The 18,474-nt window shown below is 41.9% G+C and overlaps 1 protein-coding gene and 1 long non-coding RNA gene across 7 annotated transcripts in view; one reads left to right on the top strand and one right to left on the bottom strand.

Annotated features, from left to right (window-relative positions):
- Positions 1-4,210: 4,210 nt before the first annotated feature.
- Positions 4,211-10,803, bottom strand: LOC112809997 (uncharacterized). Of its 4 annotated transcripts, XR_012374586.1 has the most exons (4): positions 9,790-10,084; positions 8,123-8,197; positions 6,003-7,929; positions 4,211-5,848 (listed from the first exon to the last, which is right to left on the bottom strand). It is a non-coding gene; the product is annotated as an uncharacterized lncRNA (long non-coding RNA). The 4 variants fall into 4 exon arrangements; XR_012374587.1 differs by lacking the exons at positions 8,123-8,197; positions 9,790-10,084 and adding an exon at positions 10,627-10,803; XR_012374588.1 differs by lacking the exon at positions 8,123-8,197 and having other exon boundaries at positions 9,953-10,084.
- Positions 10,180-18,474, top strand: part of PRKCQ (protein kinase C theta) — a 192,219-nt gene continuing 183,924 nt past the window's right edge. Inside the window, exon 1 of one of the 3 annotated variants that reach the window (XM_025853423.2) lies at positions 10,180-10,306. The gene's annotated coding sequence lies outside the window, so the exon portion shown is untranslated. Of the gene's footprint in view, positions 10,307-11,994; positions 12,132-18,474 lie in introns of those variants that run through there. The other 2 variants (XM_025853424.2, XM_025853422.2) reach the window with 2 other exon arrangements.

An 18,474-nucleotide genomic window follows, 5' to 3' on the forward strand; every position in this document is an offset into this window, starting at 1 on the left:
CATTTATACTTTGTATTCTTGATTGGATCACATTTAGAAATTGGCATGAACTGCCTCTCATCCAAGTTGAAAAATATTTTGTCTTTTTTTAAATTTTTGAGGCATTTACCCACTGATTATAATGAGGAAATTAAACTTTTCTTTACTGGGTTTTTGCCTTTATTTTTCTTATTTTTTTAAGATTTTATTTATTTATTTGACACACAGAAAGAGATAGCGAGAGAGAGAGAGAGGGAGAGAGCACAAGCAAGGGGAGCGGCAGGCAGAGGGAGAAGCAGGCTTCCTGCATGAGCAGGGAGCCCGGTGCGGGGCTCGATCCCAGGACCCTGGGATCATGACCTGAGCTGAGGGCAGCGGTTTAACCAACTGAGCCACCCAGGCGCCCCTGGGTTTTTGCCTTTAACAGAACAAATATTCTGTATTGCCTGCACTGTACAAGGCCTGGCGGAAGGGATCCAGGGACACAGCATAAACCCATACAGAGGGGTTGTCAATGGGATGCCACTCAGCAGGATGGGTCATAGGATTTCAGAGAGAGAAAGAGAGAGATCACCGTGAAAACAAGAGATGGGGAAGAGGAGGAGCCTAGAATTAAAGCGAGGGGGGGTCCAAAAGGACTAGAAACACCATCTTGTCTAACTCCTCCACTCATTAAGCAAGAAAAAAAGAACTCAGTAAGTATTAATGATTGGGGTCACACTGTCATTAAACTTAATTTGTTGGCTTCCTAAAGGGCACAAAGAGAGAGGAAGATAGAGAAACAGAGACAGAAACAGAGAAACAGCAAGAAATAGAGAGATAGAAGCAGGGAGACAGAGACAGAGAAAGAGAGAGAGAGAGAATCACAAAGAGGCAGAGAGAGGGAGAGAACTGATACATCTGCACTCACTGTCGCACTCACTGAATTAATCAGCTCTCCATTATCTGGGACACCAGGAACCCTGTTTCTGCCTCTACAGAAAGGGCTTTATGAATATGATAATATTGCGTTCCATTTTCAAATAACCTTTTAAAAAAATTCAATCTATTTAAACTAAAACAAACAAACAAAAAACAGTCCCCCCACTTCTCCAACACCCATCTCCCACCTCGGGTAACCACAGATCTGCTCTCTGTTATCTATGAGCTTAGTCTTTCTTTTATTTGTTTTAGATCCTGTATACAAGAGAGATCATATGGTAATGTAATTTGTCTTTCCGTCTGACTTATTTCCCTAAGCATCATGCCCTTGAGGTCCATCCATGTTGTTGCAAGTGGCAAGATTTCATTCTTTTTTTTTTAATGGCTAAATAATATTCCATTTATATATATGACATTTTCTTTATCCATTCATCCACTGACGGACACAGGTGGCATCCATATCTTGGCTATTATAAATAATGCTGCAGTGAACATGGGGTGCAGGCACCTTTTTGAAATAGTGTTTTTGTTTTCTTTGGATAAATACCCAGATATTAAATTGCTGAATCATATGGTCGTTCTTTATATAATTGTTAGAGAAACCGCCATTCTATTTCCCATAGGGGCTGCACCCCTATGGGAAATTACATTCCACCAACAGGACATGAGGGTTCTTTCCCTTTCTCTACATCCTTGCCAACACTTGCTATTTCTAGTCTCTTTCAAATAACCTTTTTATTGGGGTTGATACAGCCAGGAAAGTACAGAAGCCACAAAAATGCAGCCAGATGGATTTTTACAAAGTGAACATATCTATGTAAACCACTTCTTGTATCAAGTGATCAAAATATCACCAACACAGCATAAACCATCCTCACCCCTTCCCAGACACTACACCACCCACATCCCCAAGTGTAATAACTACTATCCTGACTTCTCATAGCATAAATATGTATTACCCATTTTTGAACTTTATGTAGATGAAATCATACAGTGTCTTTTAGACCAGGCTTCTTTCACTCAATGTTATGATTACGAGATTTGTTCATGCCGTGGCCCTAGTGTGTTAATTTTCATCACTGCATTGTGCCCATTGATTGACATATCACAGTTTAATTATGCATTTTACCGTGGATGGATGCTTGAGCCATTTCCAGTGTGAGGTGATTATAAATACTGCTGAAATGAAAATGTTGTACCCATCTTTTAGTGCATATGTGTATACATTTCTGTGGGTTGTGTGTTCCTAGAATGCCTGGATCATGGGATATGCATATACTCAGCTTCAGTAGATACTGCCAAGCAGTTTCCCAAAGTGGTGCTAATTTGCATGAGGACTCCACTTTCTCCACAACCTCTCCATAATGTACATAATGGACTCACTATGTCCAGGGAGTCACAAAATAGATGGTGGAATTTTTGGAATTTTCTTTTTTAGCTAAGAAATAAAAGGAAGAATTTAAGTTTAGAACCATGGAAGAGGTCTCCATTCTGTCCAAATGAAATTGTAAGGAAAAGAGTGTAAATCTACAAAAGTAAGTAAGTAAATATAGAGAGGCTTGGAAAAACAAATACACGTACAATAGTTTGTTTTTTAATTCTTTTAAGTTATTTGACACTCTATGGAACATGCAAAAGACCACAGTAACCTCAAGAACCTATGTCTAAACACTTCCAGTTGATTTCTTGTTTGGTTTCTTTAGTGAGGTTCTTACTAGGTTCTTAGGAAAAGTAGAAGCTGGGTAATAACATCTAGCAGCTAGAATTTTCTGCATCTTGCTATGTTTCACCCAGAAGCCTTTTTAAGGTCTTAAGTTTTTAAGTCTTTTTAAGTTCCCTTGGCAGGTCAAGTCACAAGACATGAAAGTTCTCAAGCAACAGCTTTCTTGTCTTTTGCCTGGAGACAAACTTTCTCAGTGTGATTTAAATTAATCCACATTTCTGCAGCCCTCCCAGATTTATGTAACACCTAAACTTATTTACTTAATCTGGCAGTCAGATTCAGTTGCTTTCGCCTGACCAAAAGCTTTTTCCTCTAGCTAGAAGTGCATGATCCAACTAGTAAACAGGGAATTGGTTGTTTTCTTTCACTGTGAAGAGGACACTGCTTAAAACAAGTTACATTTGAAGAAAAAAAAATAAGCCATTCTGTAAAGTTATAAGGGCTGATTTAAAGAGTGGCATTGTTCATTTGTGAAGGTATTTTGTGTAGGGGGGCATAATTTGTGTCATTTAGTAAAAAGCAAAGTAGCTAGTCTTATTTGGAGCAACCAAAGCATTGCAATCATCTGCCTAAAAATCGTATTTGTAATTCCTTGACAAATAAAACATCAATGAATCAAGTAAAAATCAAACAATTAAAAAGATCTCATGGACTGTAAATGACACATATAATGTAGGTAGTTTTAGCTTGTGTCTCAAGACTTGTGCTCTCAGCCATGACAAGAATAGAAGACCAAAGAAATAATAGTTATCTTTATATTTTGAGCTTTTGAGGGAATTAAAGTTTCTTTTATACACATGTTTATATTTTTCCAATTTTCTATGATGAATATTCATTACTTTACAATCAGGCAACAAGTAAAATTTATTTTTAAAAGAAAATAATTCCCCAAATTACATATAGTTAAAAGATTGTAAGGAAAAACACAGTGTTCATTGCCTTGGATTGGGGAATTTTGAGCAATCTTGTTTCTGTTTTTACCTTTCTCTAATTTCTAGATGTGTGTGTGTGTATGTGTGTGTGCATACAAGTAACTGTGTAACTTTTATCATAGGAAAAGTAGTAAATGGTATTTTTCAAAATCTGCTTGCAGAATATGACTCCCATTTTTAGCCTTTGTAGATGATGGCCAGAATTCTCCAGACACAGTTTAGTGGGTCCAAATGAGCCCACCTGGGTTCTGATTCTGGCTCTGACACTCTTGCTGTGTGGTACTGGATAAGTTACTTATCCTCTCTGAACTTCAAGGTTCTCATCTGTAAAGTGTGAATAACAACACCCATATTATGGGATTGTTATCATGGTTTAACCAGATGATTTATGTAAAATACCATGGTACAAATGCTCTACAAATGGTAGCTGATCACTCAAAGTACGGCATTCTCTTCTTAAGGTTTTCTAGGGATCAAAGTACTTTAGAGGTCTTGTCTACTCAATTCTCCCTATGAAATCTGCAGGATGTAATATGAATATCTCCCCTTTTATTAATTTTAAAACAAACAGATGACAGAATTTTTGAAATAATGTATGACACTTGTGGTCTATTTAGAAAAATAAGCGTTATCTTCTAATCTAAGATACTACGTCTTTGATTTTTTAAAAAAATTTATTATTGGAATATAGTCGACATACAATGAATGCCACATCAATTTGGGGTGCACAACATAGTGATTCTATACATTTAGCTTTGGTTCTTGAGCATATCTCCATCAAGTTCAAATAGGAGGTGTGAAAACATTAGTTTTTCATCATTTTAAATGTTGTATAAATGTACAAATAAAATAAAAGCTATTGATATGATTACTTAAAGCTCACAGGTTTTTCTTTAATCATCAGAATACATTTATTCAAGTACTGGGCAATTGAGTGTGTGTGTTTAATGTGCAAAACTGAGTTAAAACATCTACTCTCCACAAGATATGTTGAAGCCCAAATGCAGTGCTTTACTTCTTTTGTTTGCTGACTCCGTCGAGCAACAAGCAGAAAAAAAGAAAAAGAAGAAGAAGATGTCAGTTTGGATCTACTTACAACTTATGAGCCAATGTAAGTTTAAAAAAATAATCAGTCTCGAAGGTTGCCATTTGGGGTTAAAAACAAACGTTTCAGGGGTAAGATAGTTGGGTTGCGGGATGAAGTGCAACAGAGCACATCTAACTGACTCACACAGCAGCTAAATACGGTCAATTTAGCCTCATTAGGCCACTGTTCTGACTAGTGAGAAAAAAAAATTACTTATATTTTTGTTCCACAAAATCTGTCCTTTAAAGTGAATGGTTGAGACTCTGGTGTAGGGAGGAAAGCTGTACACAAAGAAGAAAGTAAAGATTTTCTGTGTTTCCTGTGCTATCAGTGTATGACTCCTTGACAGTATTTGATTTTTTTTATTCCAGTGAATATATTTATTTATTTTTTTTTAAGAGAGGGAGACGGAGAAGCAGGCTCCCTGCCGAACAAGGAGCCCAATGAGGGACTCGATCCCAGGACCCCAGGATCATGACCTGAGCTGAAGGCAGACACCCAACCCACTGAGCCACCCAGGCGCCCCTCCGGTGAATATATTTAAATAGCAATGAGTACTAGAAGCAAATTATATTACATTCCCCATCACTGACAATCAGAACTTTCTTTTAATTGGCATTTATTTTCAGAATTTTAAAGCTGGAAGAAACTTGACAGACTATCCCACATAGTCCAACATAAATTCTGTGTGTGTGTGTGTGTGTGTGTGGTCAAAATAAAACCATAAATGGTGTGTTTGAAGGTGTGAATGAAGAGGAGAGTAGTGAGGGGCAGATGTGGTGTTTGCTTTTTTTAAAAAAAAAGGGGATTGAGAGAATAAAGTGGCTTACTCTAAAGTAATGTGCCTTCACTAATAGATTTTAAAATCCCAGGCAACTGCATTATGTCAAATTGTAATAATCAAATTCATAAATATGACACGTTTCATCTTGATTTCTTCCTCTGGGATTCACAGATTAGTTCTCAGATTTATTAGTCCTCCCTGGGGAGAATTTCTCATCAAATGTTCAGTCTTTTGGACTTTCAGGTTGTTTTGCTTTTCAGTGGAAGAGAATCACAAACAGGGGTCTGTATAGATGACTCTATCTAATCAATACCTCTCTAGTTTCAGACAAAATTTTATATGCATTTGGGCCATACTCATGCTGATATCCTTGGACTCACCCAATCCAGAACTGTATCTGTGGGTCCTTAGAAATACTGGACCTTAGGAGGGCACGTTCTGCATGGAGCACTGGGTGTTATGAACAAACAATGAATCATGGAACACTGCACCAAAAACTAATGATGTAATATATGGTGATTAACATAACAATAAAAAATATTCACAGTAATAAAAAAAAAAAAAGAAATACTGGACCTTTCCTTTCTCCCTGATTTCTACCCTTTGACCTCACAAATGCACCAAAAGTTTGTTGTGTTAACTTGTATCTCTGCTATAACAACATTGAAAATGTTACAGTTTGCTATCTGATTCAGATACTTATGTTACAATTAGAGTCTCTTTGTTGTCAATGATGACAAAAAAAAAAAAAATCAGTGCTATAGGATTTCAGAAGCCACAACTAAGAGAAGACAGCAATATAGTGTTTTTATAACTCCTCTATCTTTAAAAAAAAAAATGGGGTGGGGGAGGAGAGGAGACACTATCATGCTCAACTTCATTCTTTTGTAATGTAATAATAGTTGATGTTCAAGAAAAAAAATGACCTCTAAATGTTCTACATCATTAAAGATTGAATTCTGCTTTATTTTCTATGGCTGCCTTGTTAAGAGAGCATTTTGATACATTGTAATTTATACATTGGCCATGTATACATCGGTTAACTCTTTTCAGAATACCATGTTAATTAGGACATCTGTAACCATACACAATTCCTTTACTGTTTCAAGAGTCAGGCTATAATTTCAGATCTTGTCTTGCTTCTGTGTATATAATGGCAAAAGTCATGAATTTGAGGCTCAACTGACTAGGAGTCAAGCCATACCCCATTACTTACTGGCTCAGTGAGACTGGCAAGTCATCTGTTTGATCTCTAAGGCTCAGCTGTCACATCTGTAAAATGAAGAGGATGTTCCCCGTCTCGGGGGATTCATTGTAACAATCAAATAAAATAATTAAAGCATTCCACATCATGCCTTGGCGCATGACATAAATGCACAATAAATATTAGCCACTAGGAGGTTACTCATGCCTTTTCTTAAACGAAGATATAATACCTACCTCCCATACCTTGTCTGAGATTTTTTTAAAACTAGCTTAACATTACTAAGCATACATAACAATGGAACTTTCAAAAACATCACATTATGAATATTGTGACTTTTTTACCTCGGGATAAAATCAGTATTCACCATTCCCCCTCATGGTTTGGAAGAGATGCTATCACTCTTATTACCAATAGAAATCAAGGTTTATTGCCTCCCTACGGGGAAGGCAGGTTTTGGCTTCTGTGTTGAGAGCTCTCTTCTTGCAACAAAAATTTCTAACTTCTAATTATCCTTTTTCCCATTTGAATGCATAAAATTAGATCGAATAGAAAAAAAAAAAAAACTCCCTTTCCCTTGTCCAAGCTGTGAATTTAAAATACCTGTTTTTCTTCTGTGCCTCTGTCACTTTCACCTAAAGCTCCTAGAATAATTTTGACACTTTGTGACTAAATTTACACTAGACTCCACATGTTTCTCAGGTCTTTGGTTAGGGCAGATCATTGTCTTCTAATTCCATGCCAATTCTTCGGGGAACTCAGACTGACCCCTTTAAAAACAATCTCTGTGAGGCCTTTGGGAGACTGACAGCTGGGTAGCCAACTTATGAAATTGTCCAAACTGGTTTCCCTCTGAGTGGTGACTTACTGCAGAGACAGAAGTGTCCTTGTGAAATAATCCTTTGCTCAAATCGTCTGTTTGGCATGTCCTGCTTCTCCCCAAATACCATCTTCTTCCGATTTGAGGCTCATAAAGAGATGATGATCTCTTCAATTTCTTTCCTAAATCCTTTATGGAAGGTGACCCTCACAGGTTCAAGATGTGGTTTCTTCTGGAGACAGAGGATAATCGCCAACTGGGTCCAGAATAAAAGCAATGTGATGTCTCAGGCTGCCTTTTGCAAATTCCCAGTTGAAGGAAGACGGACTGTGATCTCTCCAGAGGCAAGATTCTTGAAGTCGTTTATTTCTTAGCTCTGGATCCAAAGCAGGAATCATGCCTGTTCCGGCTAAGGGGGACTGAAGCTGCCGTACCACAGTGTGCATTCAGCATCATTCCAGGAAACTTTAGGGCAGAATCTGAGGGGGAAAAGAAGTACACAACCGGAAGTTTGAGTGTGTTTCATGTAATGAGTGGAACCTCCCCACCCACATGTAGTCCCCCTCCAGGAAAGGCCATTTCCTCTTCCAGGAAACAAAGGTGTGGAGAACTTCTGAGGGGCAGCTGTGTTTATAAAACAATGAGACAATGTCTGATATAAAACAGAAATACCTTGTAGCTTGGGGAAGGAGGAGGCTAGCCGCACAGGACGCTGGCATCAAAAAGATCTACCACTATCCCTGACACCTAGCATGTAACAAGAACAGATACGGATTTTTTTTCTTTTAGGTGGGATTCAAGACAAATAAACAAACACCCACAAAAAGCAAAAACCTCTTCCTAGACATATGGTGAATATTGTTTTAAAAGATTCAGTCTTTAGACTAACGGGGTTCCAATTGTAAGACTACGTGGTTACAGAACAGTAGAGTGGCATGCGGCCCCAGAGACCAGTCGTCCAAAGGAAAGCCCAGCAGAAAACAGAGGAATTGGCTGCAGAATGGAGACAATATTCAACGGTGCTTGAGGGGGCTGCTTCACACGGACCCGAGCTTGAATCCTGGTTCTGGTACTTTATTCATCACATTGCTTGGTACACAGGTTCTCAGGACATGATCATCATTATTTGGAACTTCTTTAAAGCCACTGACTATAGACTCCATTAAAAGGACATATGGATCCCCCTTGAACTTCTATAGGTCCGTAACCTGTTTCTCGGATGGTCAATGAAAACCCCAGCAGGGGAACCAGTGGGTTCACTATCTTTTGGGCACTGCAGCCTTGGCAGTCGGCCATCTCTTCTTGATGTAGTAGGCTCCGTTTAAGGACGGCTGGAGAAGAACCAGGAGGAAGGCATTTTGAACTAGGAGGTCTCTCTTCTGCAGTCTAGAGAGAGAAGCTGGACTTCTCAGTGGGGCTAATTCTGCCCCAGCTCTGCCATCTTGTTCCCAGCCATACCTACCTTTTGCCACCAAATTTCGATAACAAGTATACAGCAAGTGCCTACTATGGGCCAGGCTCTCATGATGCCATGGTGAGCAGCACATCCGAGGTTCCCTCCATCCTCATACCTCCGGGCTAGAATTTCCAAGAGGTGGCAGCCTTTGTGCTGGTTGATTCTGCCTGAGGGTCAATTCAATGCTGTTAGATGTTAACAAGTGTAGGAGAGGGGCTAGTTTTCAGGGATTACATGTTTATCCTTAAAAGGTGTATGTGTTTGTTTTGCTAAATTCATATAGCTTAGGGGTAAGAGTCACCATATCTGGCTTCCCAGCACAGGCTTGCCACAAAGTGGCAGTGTGAATTGCTCAAGTCACCAAAACCTTCTGGGTCTACATTTTTCATCTCTAGACTGAAAGTTTGGAATTAGCTGTAGTAAAAGGACCTTTTCAGCTGACACTCTATACAGCCATGATCAGAAGCCTACTAAGCCAAGGTTTTGCTCTTTTATACCTTTTAAATCTTTCTCTCTCAAAAAAGAAATTATTTCGCAGACTTATCTGGTCTTAGCACATGATAGCCGCAAATGTACTTGAACCAAGTACATTTTAATCATGTGTGTCATAATTGAGAGAGAATAGCTCTGTAATAATATCGGTAACCAGACATACAGTTTTCTAACCTGAATGAAAAATTAACTCTACGGAGTATAGGAAAAACCACCCCGATTATCCTCATCACGATTACCAATTATCCTCATCATGATTACCATTAGCATCACCAACAACAAGGTGTACAAGTCTTCAAATGACAAATGCACTGTGAGGACATTACGTTGCAGTTTCAAGGGCTGTCAAATTTAAAGCAATGCAACTTTGGAAATTCTACATAAGACCCACAGTGTGCAAAAACGGAAAAAAATAAAATCGTAGGTAGGGTTCAACCTAGGAAAGATGATCCACCCAAATCTCCTCGCGTAGGTCACTTTAAAAGAAAACTTCAGAACAATGTTGAGCCCTTTCTAGCGTAAAAACAAGGCAAAACCGACGAAGTTCTTTTTACCGAACGCCCTTGATCCTTCCCTTTGGAAGGATCGTTTTCGATTTTCAGTTTGGTGAGGCGCAGAATCCCCGCGCGCTCGGCCCGCGGCTGGTGCGCGGCGCCCCTTCCGGCGACCTTCGGCCTCCCGGCGGCGGGGGCCGAGCGGCAGCCGGGCGGGCAGCGCCGGGGAGGAGCGCGAACGCGGTGGGAGGGGACGCGGCGCGGGGCGCGGGCTCCTGGGCGGGCGTCCGTGGAGCCCGCTCGGGCGCTCGGGCGGCGGGGTGACGAGCGCCCCCTGGCCGGCGCCGGGCCCCGCCAGTGCCCGCGCGGCCGCCGAGCAGCAGCGCGCTGGGACCCCGGCCGCCCCGCCTGCAGGTAGGTGCCTGGGCGCCGCGTCGCCGGCCAGGGGAGGGCAGGGGGGTCTGCGCGGGGCCGGGAGCGCGGCCCGGCGAAGAGGGGGGGAGGCCCGGCCGGCTCCCGCTTTGAGACGTTCCGGGGCGGGGGGCGCGGGCTGACTGCCAAGCCGCAGAGCGACTAGAGCGCAGCGAACTTCGGCCACTCGCTTCCCGTGGTTTCTTGCCTGCGGGTGGCGCGGGATGCTACGGCCCCTGGCCGTGTGGACGCCACCGGGGCTGGGGCTGGCGCTGGCGCTGGCGCCGGCGCCTTCTCTTCCTTCTCGCTTTTTCCCCCCTTACCTGCACTGATTGGGGTGGGAGGGAGGGAAGAAGGTGGAAAGTTTTATATCCTTGGCAAACATTTGAAGGAGAGGTGGTTGATGCAGATGGTGACCTGTCCACAGGAGAGAATAACTTGTTTTCTTGGAGTTTGCGAGAGCAGCAGACAAGGCTGCCAAGACTCACTTCTAAACAAACTCAAGTTTCTTTTCAAGGGCCTGGGGTTGGGTGAGGCGGCTCTGTGATAGATACAGGAAAAAAAAAAAAAAAGTCCTGTGCTCAGTCCTGTAACCTCAAGTGAGCCTGTTTGGGTATCAGCATTCAGGGCCACGTGTTAAGAAAGTAGAGTTAAATATCTATTTCATTGACTTTTTAAGAGCCCCAGTTATCAGTGTGAAAGGGACTGTTCACGCCAAAGGCTGGGGCACTCCCTGTAGTCATGAATGAAGAGAAGCCCAAAGGCTGGCCCTACTGGAGACTGATTCTTTCCGCCAGGAGCGTGCCATGGAGCTGCCTTGAACTTTGGGGTTGTCCTGCTCAAAGTGGCGCTAAGAAAAGGTGATGCAGTCATGGCACAAGCTGACGAGGCAGGGTGGTGACGTGGAGGGAGAATCGAGAACTCGCTGCTCTCCCCCGGCTGTCCGTGGTGAGGGTGCAGCGCCCCGGGAGGGTGTGGTCCTGCCAGTGCCAGGCGCCCACCCCAGCCCGAGTCTGGCCGCAGCTGCACTGGTTCTCTCCATGCTCCTTTGCACCTCTGTAGAAGCCATCACCACCATGGCCCCTTCCCTGGCAGGGCTGTTTGGCACAGGAGCCCTGCTCCTCAGCTCCTGGGTCCACCCCACACCCCAGCCTTGAGAATCACCATCTTCATTTGTTTCCTAACTTGTCTTGGGCAACTTGTAAAATGGCAGGCTTACTGCGGATGCTTAATCTCTTTAAAAAATGCTGTGTCTAGTGGGAAAGAGGGTGACGTTTACTAATTTGGTTGCAAATTACTGTTGAAGTTTATGCACAGCTGTTTAAAATCCCTCTGAGATCAGTGCCATTGTTTGAGGCAGGTGTCTGCCACAGATTGATCTTGTTAGTCCCTTTCTTCTGCTGATTGAACGTATGTATATTTAAACCCTGGGCATAGGAAGACCTTCTCAAACCTTCAAAGCCTCAGCTGTGAAACTCCTCCCAGTTAGTGATTAAGACTAAATTAAGTTGTTTTGTTTGGTTTGGGCTTTTTTTTTTCTTCTGTCTCTAAACGTTTATCTCTGATTTCAAGAGTCACCTGTTCAGCATCACCAGCCTTTGTTTTCAACCTCCTGTGATTTTCTTGTAAACGTTTAAAATGTAAAGTTCCAGGGAAGACTCTTATCACCACCCTCCACTTTGTCATGTTCACTTCCGCCACCGTCTTGTGCTGTGGTGGCTCAGAATGCCAAGTACTGCTTGGGCAAGCTTCTTTGTCGGATCTCCTCCCGGGCCCACCTTCCAAGGGCAGAAACCCTCTTAATCGAGTCTGCTTTGAATGTACATGGGTGAGCCAGTGGAACTGCAATCTCTTTTGCTGTTGCCATTTCTCTTGGTCCTTCTTATCATCTCAGAGATCCCTTTCAACACTAATCCTCAGTTTCACTTGTTCAGAGCAGGTACTGGAGGTTCCCTTGAATAGCGCATTTGTCTTTTGTCATTTCTATAAAGGTCCCTCATTCGGTTGTAATATATCCTTTTTCTCCTGTGGGAAACACACGATTCTTCTGTATAATGAACTTGATGTGTTATCTAAAATTCTCTGTGGACTGGGTCCAGGATTTTTTGAGTGTGGGCTTACAGTGCAACTCTGTAACTGGCATCCAGGAGTAAAGTCCTCAAATCCCCTTATAATGCAGGATTTAATGATAGGACATTTGCCTTCTTTTAAAATAGGAATGAGAATCAGTTCATCCGGTTTTTAATGCATTTCATGTTTTAGACTTACTGATTATGTTGTTTGCCCCTGAGAATATTGCGTGTGACTGTTAATAAGGGTATATTTCATCTCAGGTGATTTTCTTTTTATAGGGTTCAACCTTTTGTTTGAAGTAATTTTCCTAAGTTGTTTAAAATAAAATTGTTATATGATGAAAAATCCCAGAGAACACAGATGTATCGTGTGATGCTATATTTATATAATTTTGTTGCTCCAAATCAAATCTGTAATTGAAAGTAGAGAAAGTAGCCTATGGTGACATACATAACATTTAACTTCTTCTTTCTGTTTCTGTCCATGTTAAAATTTCAAATGTTTCATTTTCAAACGGCAGTGCATCTCATTTTGCCTTTTCACACCTATTCTACTTGTTACAGAAGAAATCATGAGAAAACTCAGAAAAACATTGAGGCAGAAAGGTGAATCAGGTTTTTTCTTGCAGTAAAGGAAATATCTTCATTATCTTAACACATCAAGCATTTATACACAAATTCACATTGCTCTGTCATCTAAAAATATCCTTGGGGCAAAGTGAGAATCAAAGACTTCAGAAATTAGGGAATAGTTTGCCCCAGCCTAGAATCATAGATTTCTGCTCTGGGATTAAATTAGCACATTTGTAAGGTACTCACTTTGGCGGGACATACTTCCTCAGGTTGATGTTAATTTCTGAGTTAAGCTAGTAGTAATGATGATTAATAATAATGATCAGAGCCAACAAAAGCAACAGAGCATGCTTTCATTGATGCATTAGTACTTATATGTACCAGATATGAAACTCAGAATTTTGCATTTGACAAACATTACTATCTCATTTAATCTTCGCAAAGCTTTTATAAATTAGATATTGTCATCACCATTTTCATTTTATGGGTGAAGAAACTGAGGCTCAAGGAAGTTGTGTCACTCACCTGGCTCTTACAGCTGGTATGTGCTAGAGTCAGGTTTGTCTGATTCTGACACAAAGCTGGACAACCTACCAGTTCAAGTTCTTTTTTTTTTTTTAATTGTGGTAGAATTGTACACTTACCATAAAATTCACCATCTTACTCATTTTGAAATGTACAGTTCAGTGGCATTAATTACATTCAAACTGTTGTGCAACCATCACCTCCATCTGTCCACCGAGCTCTTTCATCCTGCAAAACTGAAACTCTGTCCCCATTAACACTCCCTGTTCTCCCTCCTTCAAGCCCCTGGAAACCTCCCTTCTACTTTTTGTCTCTATGAATTTGACTACTCTAGGCCCCTCAGAGAAATGAATCATAGAGTGTTTGTGTTTTTGTGTCTTGTTTATTTCACTTACCATCATGTCCTTCAGATTCATCTCTGTCGTAGCATGTGTCAGAATTTCCTCCCTTCTAAGGGCTGAAGAATATTCCATTGTGTGTATATACCCTGTTTTGTTTATCCATTCATCTGTTCATGGACACGGGTTGCTTCCACATTTTGGTTTACATATAAAGATGCTTTGAACATGGATGTATAATAGCTCTTTAAGTCTCTGCTTTCAATTCTTTTGACTGGAGTAAATGGTAATTCTGTGTTTAATTTCTTGAGGAAACATCATACTGTTTTCCACGGTGGCTACACCATTTCACATCCCCACCGACAGTGCACAAAGGTTTCGGGTTCTCCACATCTTCACCAACACTTGACATTTTCTGATTTTTGTTTGTGTTGATAGTGGTCATCCTAATGTGTTGTGAGGTGGTAACCAATGAACTTTTTGCAAAATTGCTTGATGCTAGATTCAGGGGTCTATGGGCTGATGCTACTCCTGACTTTATTGGTTTTTCCTCCCTTTCCTGTGCTTGTATACCTTTCTCTAGTGCAGAATCACTGGAGGAACTACTATTCAGGCATCCCCTGAAGAACTAGGGAACCCATAGGCAGGAGGGCTCCTGAAAGATAAAAGGTCCCTCTAAGTAGGGTTGCCTCCACCTACAGGAAGGACCTCGTGATTTAGAAATAAGTCGTTGTCGAGAATCAAGGAAGCATGGTGTTAGTGCTAATAACTCTAAATATGTGGAACAGACCCTTTGCAGATTAAAAGTTAAATTATCTCTTACATGCGATCAAAACAAGACAAATTCTCAGGACAATGGAGAGAGCCAAAAGGTTGAGGGCTATACTTCAATTCATCAGGCTTTTGTTATGAGGCTCAGAGCCACACATTGTACGTGTAATCCATAGGGGGGATGCACACAAGTCAAGAGGAAATTATAATGAAGTGTGATAATTTCATCATGTATTTATATTGCCATATGTCAGTTTATAATATTATGGTGGGCAACTATATTACGTATTTGTTTATTTCTTATCTATTTCCTCCTCTAGAAGGGGGCTAGTGTTTCATCCATAGCTGTATCCCCAGGTGCTATAGCAGGGCCTGGCACATAGTAGGCCCTCAGTAAATCAGTGCAGAGTGAATATGGACGTGCTGTCCTGGGGATGTACATGGGAGTACCTAGATTTAGGGTGTCTGAGAAGATATCTCAGGAAAAGTGATGGCTCAGGGCGGTGGCAGTGAGCCAGGTGAGAATGTTCCAGAAGTTGGGAATGGCATTTGCAGAATGGCCTGACAGCATGTGAGCATGACAGCTTAGCAAAGGAAAGGAATACAGTCTGGTGTGAGCACAGCAGGTGAGTGCAAGAGAGCAGGGTAAGCCCGGAGGCTTCCCCTCAAAGTGTGTCTGTGGCATTCACTACCACTCTTTGGGTAAAAGTACAAAGAGCAGACCCTTAACTACCCTTGGCTCTCTTATCCTCTTGCTCATCTCCAGCCCCCCGAGCCATTCACCCTGCATGAGGACTAAAATAAGTGCCTAGTAAGTAGAGTAAGTAGAGTGTGAGGACACTGGTGTTTCCAGAGCAAACCACGTGCTATGAGTTTATCATCAGATAAGATGACTCTTCACAGCCCAGGGGAGCAAGAAGCCAAGTCTTTTATGAACATAAGCTGAAATGTCTTTCTTGCAGTTTTGGGAGAAGTTCATTTAGTTGTGCGTTTTGCATTTTCCATTCTGTGGTCCATTTATGTACTGATTTCAGTGATAGAAAAATGGGCCTCTTACACCATGTTCTTTAAACTGCAAGACATGATCCATTATTAGATTATGAAATTAATTTATTGGTTTGTGATGAACATATCTTTAAACATGAAATAGAACAGAACAGAAAATACTATGTCCCATTTTGTGTAGCGAGAGTAGTTATTTCATGCAGTTTTATGTCATGGAATTTAGGGCATATTCAATCTGTTTCTTACCTAAGCATTTGAAAATTATAGACTTATGGCATTTAGTTTTCTAGACCATTCCTGTTAAGTCATAGAATCACATAAACTCAGGGCTGGAGGGAAGCCGGAAAAAGAGAAAGGAAAGTGACATTTGTTGAGCATGCACTGTGCCAAGTGCCTGGATACATGGGATCATTTACTCCTAAAATCCTTTGCATCGGGCGGGTCATTTGTGGTTTACAGAGGAAACACTGAATCTTATAGAAGTTAAGAAACTTGATCAGGGGTCACGCAACAAAGTACTTGCCCTGAACCCTGATCTCTTGGCTCCGATTTAATGTTCCTTTTATGTCTCTGTGGCATATGTCGATTGTATTCCCCAAGTTTGTTGATCAGTCGGCTGTTTGTGGGAGATAATTTCTTGGGGCAAGTGTTGTCACCATATTCCACATTGTTAGGAAGAATATAAACTTTGAGCTATATCCCATCAGCTTCTTAAAGGACTAGATCAGTTGGGTAGAAATAGTATTGATTATACAGGCCAGGGATCATTCAACCTGAAGTTGACAAAGATGAAAACAGCTACTCTTCCCTCCCCCAGAGCTTTCCCCTGGTGCTGGGAGAAGATGAGCATGAGTGGTGCCGTGTGAGATGATATGCTCTCCTTTCTAAAGCTAGGACCCCTTGGGCTATGGTTGCATCCAACTATCTACTTTCCCCAGTGTGGATACAGAGCTTGATGAGTTTTACTGGACAAAATTGTGCAACTATGCAAATTCATGATGCTATAATTCCATGATTTCCGTCTTCAGCCAGGCTCTCAAGCTTTCTCCTGGCAATTCTGCTTGCTTTCTACAGCAGCCACTTTAGACCTTCTTCTGACACCCCATCCCCTTTCTCTCAGCACGTTGCCATGCTTCCTGCTTCCCTGAGAAAAATGGAAGTTTCCCTGATGAGAACAGCCTGACTTTGTGCTCACAAGGCTATAACCTAACTTCATCTGGGTCTCCCCTCCCATTCTCCCCTCCTTTTTACAACGAAAAAGAAAAAGATGCCTCACCCCCCGGCTAATGTTCCTCCTCCACTGGTGCTCTGGGACCCATCTCTTCCTCATCCCTGGGCATCTCTTCTCTCCTCTCTCATCTGTGTCTTCCTTCCCTCCCTCATCGCCGGCTCCATTCTCACTGCATCGAACATGCTGAAGTCCCTTCCTTCCTTGAAGGAAAAGACTGTCCTTCCTCTGGCTACTTTCTTCTCTCTTTCCTCCTCACAACCAAACTCCTTAAATTGGCCTCTCTGCCTGACACTCTGTTTCCTCACTCCGCATGTCTTGGCCACAGACGTCTGGCTTTGCCTCTACTAACTCTTAGGAAACGGTCACTCACCCTCCCTGTTGCCAATCCTTGCTGAATTCTCCTCCTCTGTTGCTTGACTTCTCCGCAGCAGAGCATGCACTGAGCACTCCTGCATTCTTGGAGCAGTGTTTCCCTTCCCTCCCCTTTCTCATTTTGTTCTTCCTTCTTCTCTTCTCCTTTTCGGTGTCCCCCTCTCCTTTCTGTCCCCTGGAAGGCTGAGCATCCTCAGTTATCTCTCCCCGTGGCAACCCCATCCCTCATTCGTCTTAAGAACCATCTCCTCGCTGACCACTACCCAAAAGTTACCGATCCAAAGTTCTACTGATCTTCTTCTGCCACCAGTTGATGGACACCTTCAATACCAAATGCCCCGAACTGAAAACATCATCTTCCCCTTTCTCTTGCTGCAAATATTTCCCTCCTACTCTTTTCTGTACCTGACATTGGCATCACCTCTTCTTGCACAAGGAGAAATCTGGGTGTTTTTCCTTGACTCCTCACCTCCCTAGCTCACCCAAAAGCACCTTCTATTAGTTCCAGCCCCTGCATCTCTTTTTTCCATTCACCCTTTCCCACCTCCCTTTCCCCACTCTGTTTACAGGCCAACACCATTTCTCCCCTCTGCGTTACTTCTGGAACTTCCTACCTGGCCTCTGTTATTATGGATAGTTCTCCCTGTTGCAGCTGGAAGAACCCTTCTAGGACCCAGATCTGAGCATGTCACTCCTGGCTTTAAATTCTCCGATGGCTACCCAGTACACTTGGACTGAAACCCTGACTTTGTAACATGAATTGGAGGGTTCTAATTGATCTACACTCCCCTGTCCTCTCAAGCCTCATCTCCAGCAACACACTCATCATATTCTTCCAAGCCTGAGCCTCTTTGGGTTCCTCAGTGGTCCCATGCATCCCATTGCCTCATGAACTTTTTACTCAACCTCTAAACCCCTCCTTCCTTTGGAAAATTCCTATGCATCTTCAGTCCCTAACTTAGACATCTTTTCCCCTAGAAATCTTTTCCTCATTCTGTAAATTTGGATTTTGTTTCCTTCCACAGCTTCTTAAAAGACATATGACATAATCCATATAAAGTGCTTAGCACCATGTGTAGCATTTAGTAACCAGATAGTAAATGTTAGTGATCACAGCACTTAGAATATATTGCCATTTGTTTGTTTACTTTTAGATTTCCCCAATAGACTATAAGCTCTATGAAGGCAGATGCCACATTCGCACATAATTCTCCTTTGAATCCCTAGCATCTGTCAACATATTTGACATGTAGTAGGTGCTCAATAAATATTAGCGGAAAAAAT

Source organism: Callorhinus ursinus, unplaced genomic scaffold, assembly GCF_003265705.2.
Source record: "Callorhinus ursinus isolate GAN/ISIS: 27379988/994484 unplaced genomic scaffold, GSC_fseal_2.0 scaffold36, whole genome shotgun sequence".
NCBI classification, from domain to species: domain Eukaryota; kingdom Metazoa; phylum Chordata; class Mammalia; order Carnivora; family Otariidae; genus Callorhinus; species Callorhinus ursinus.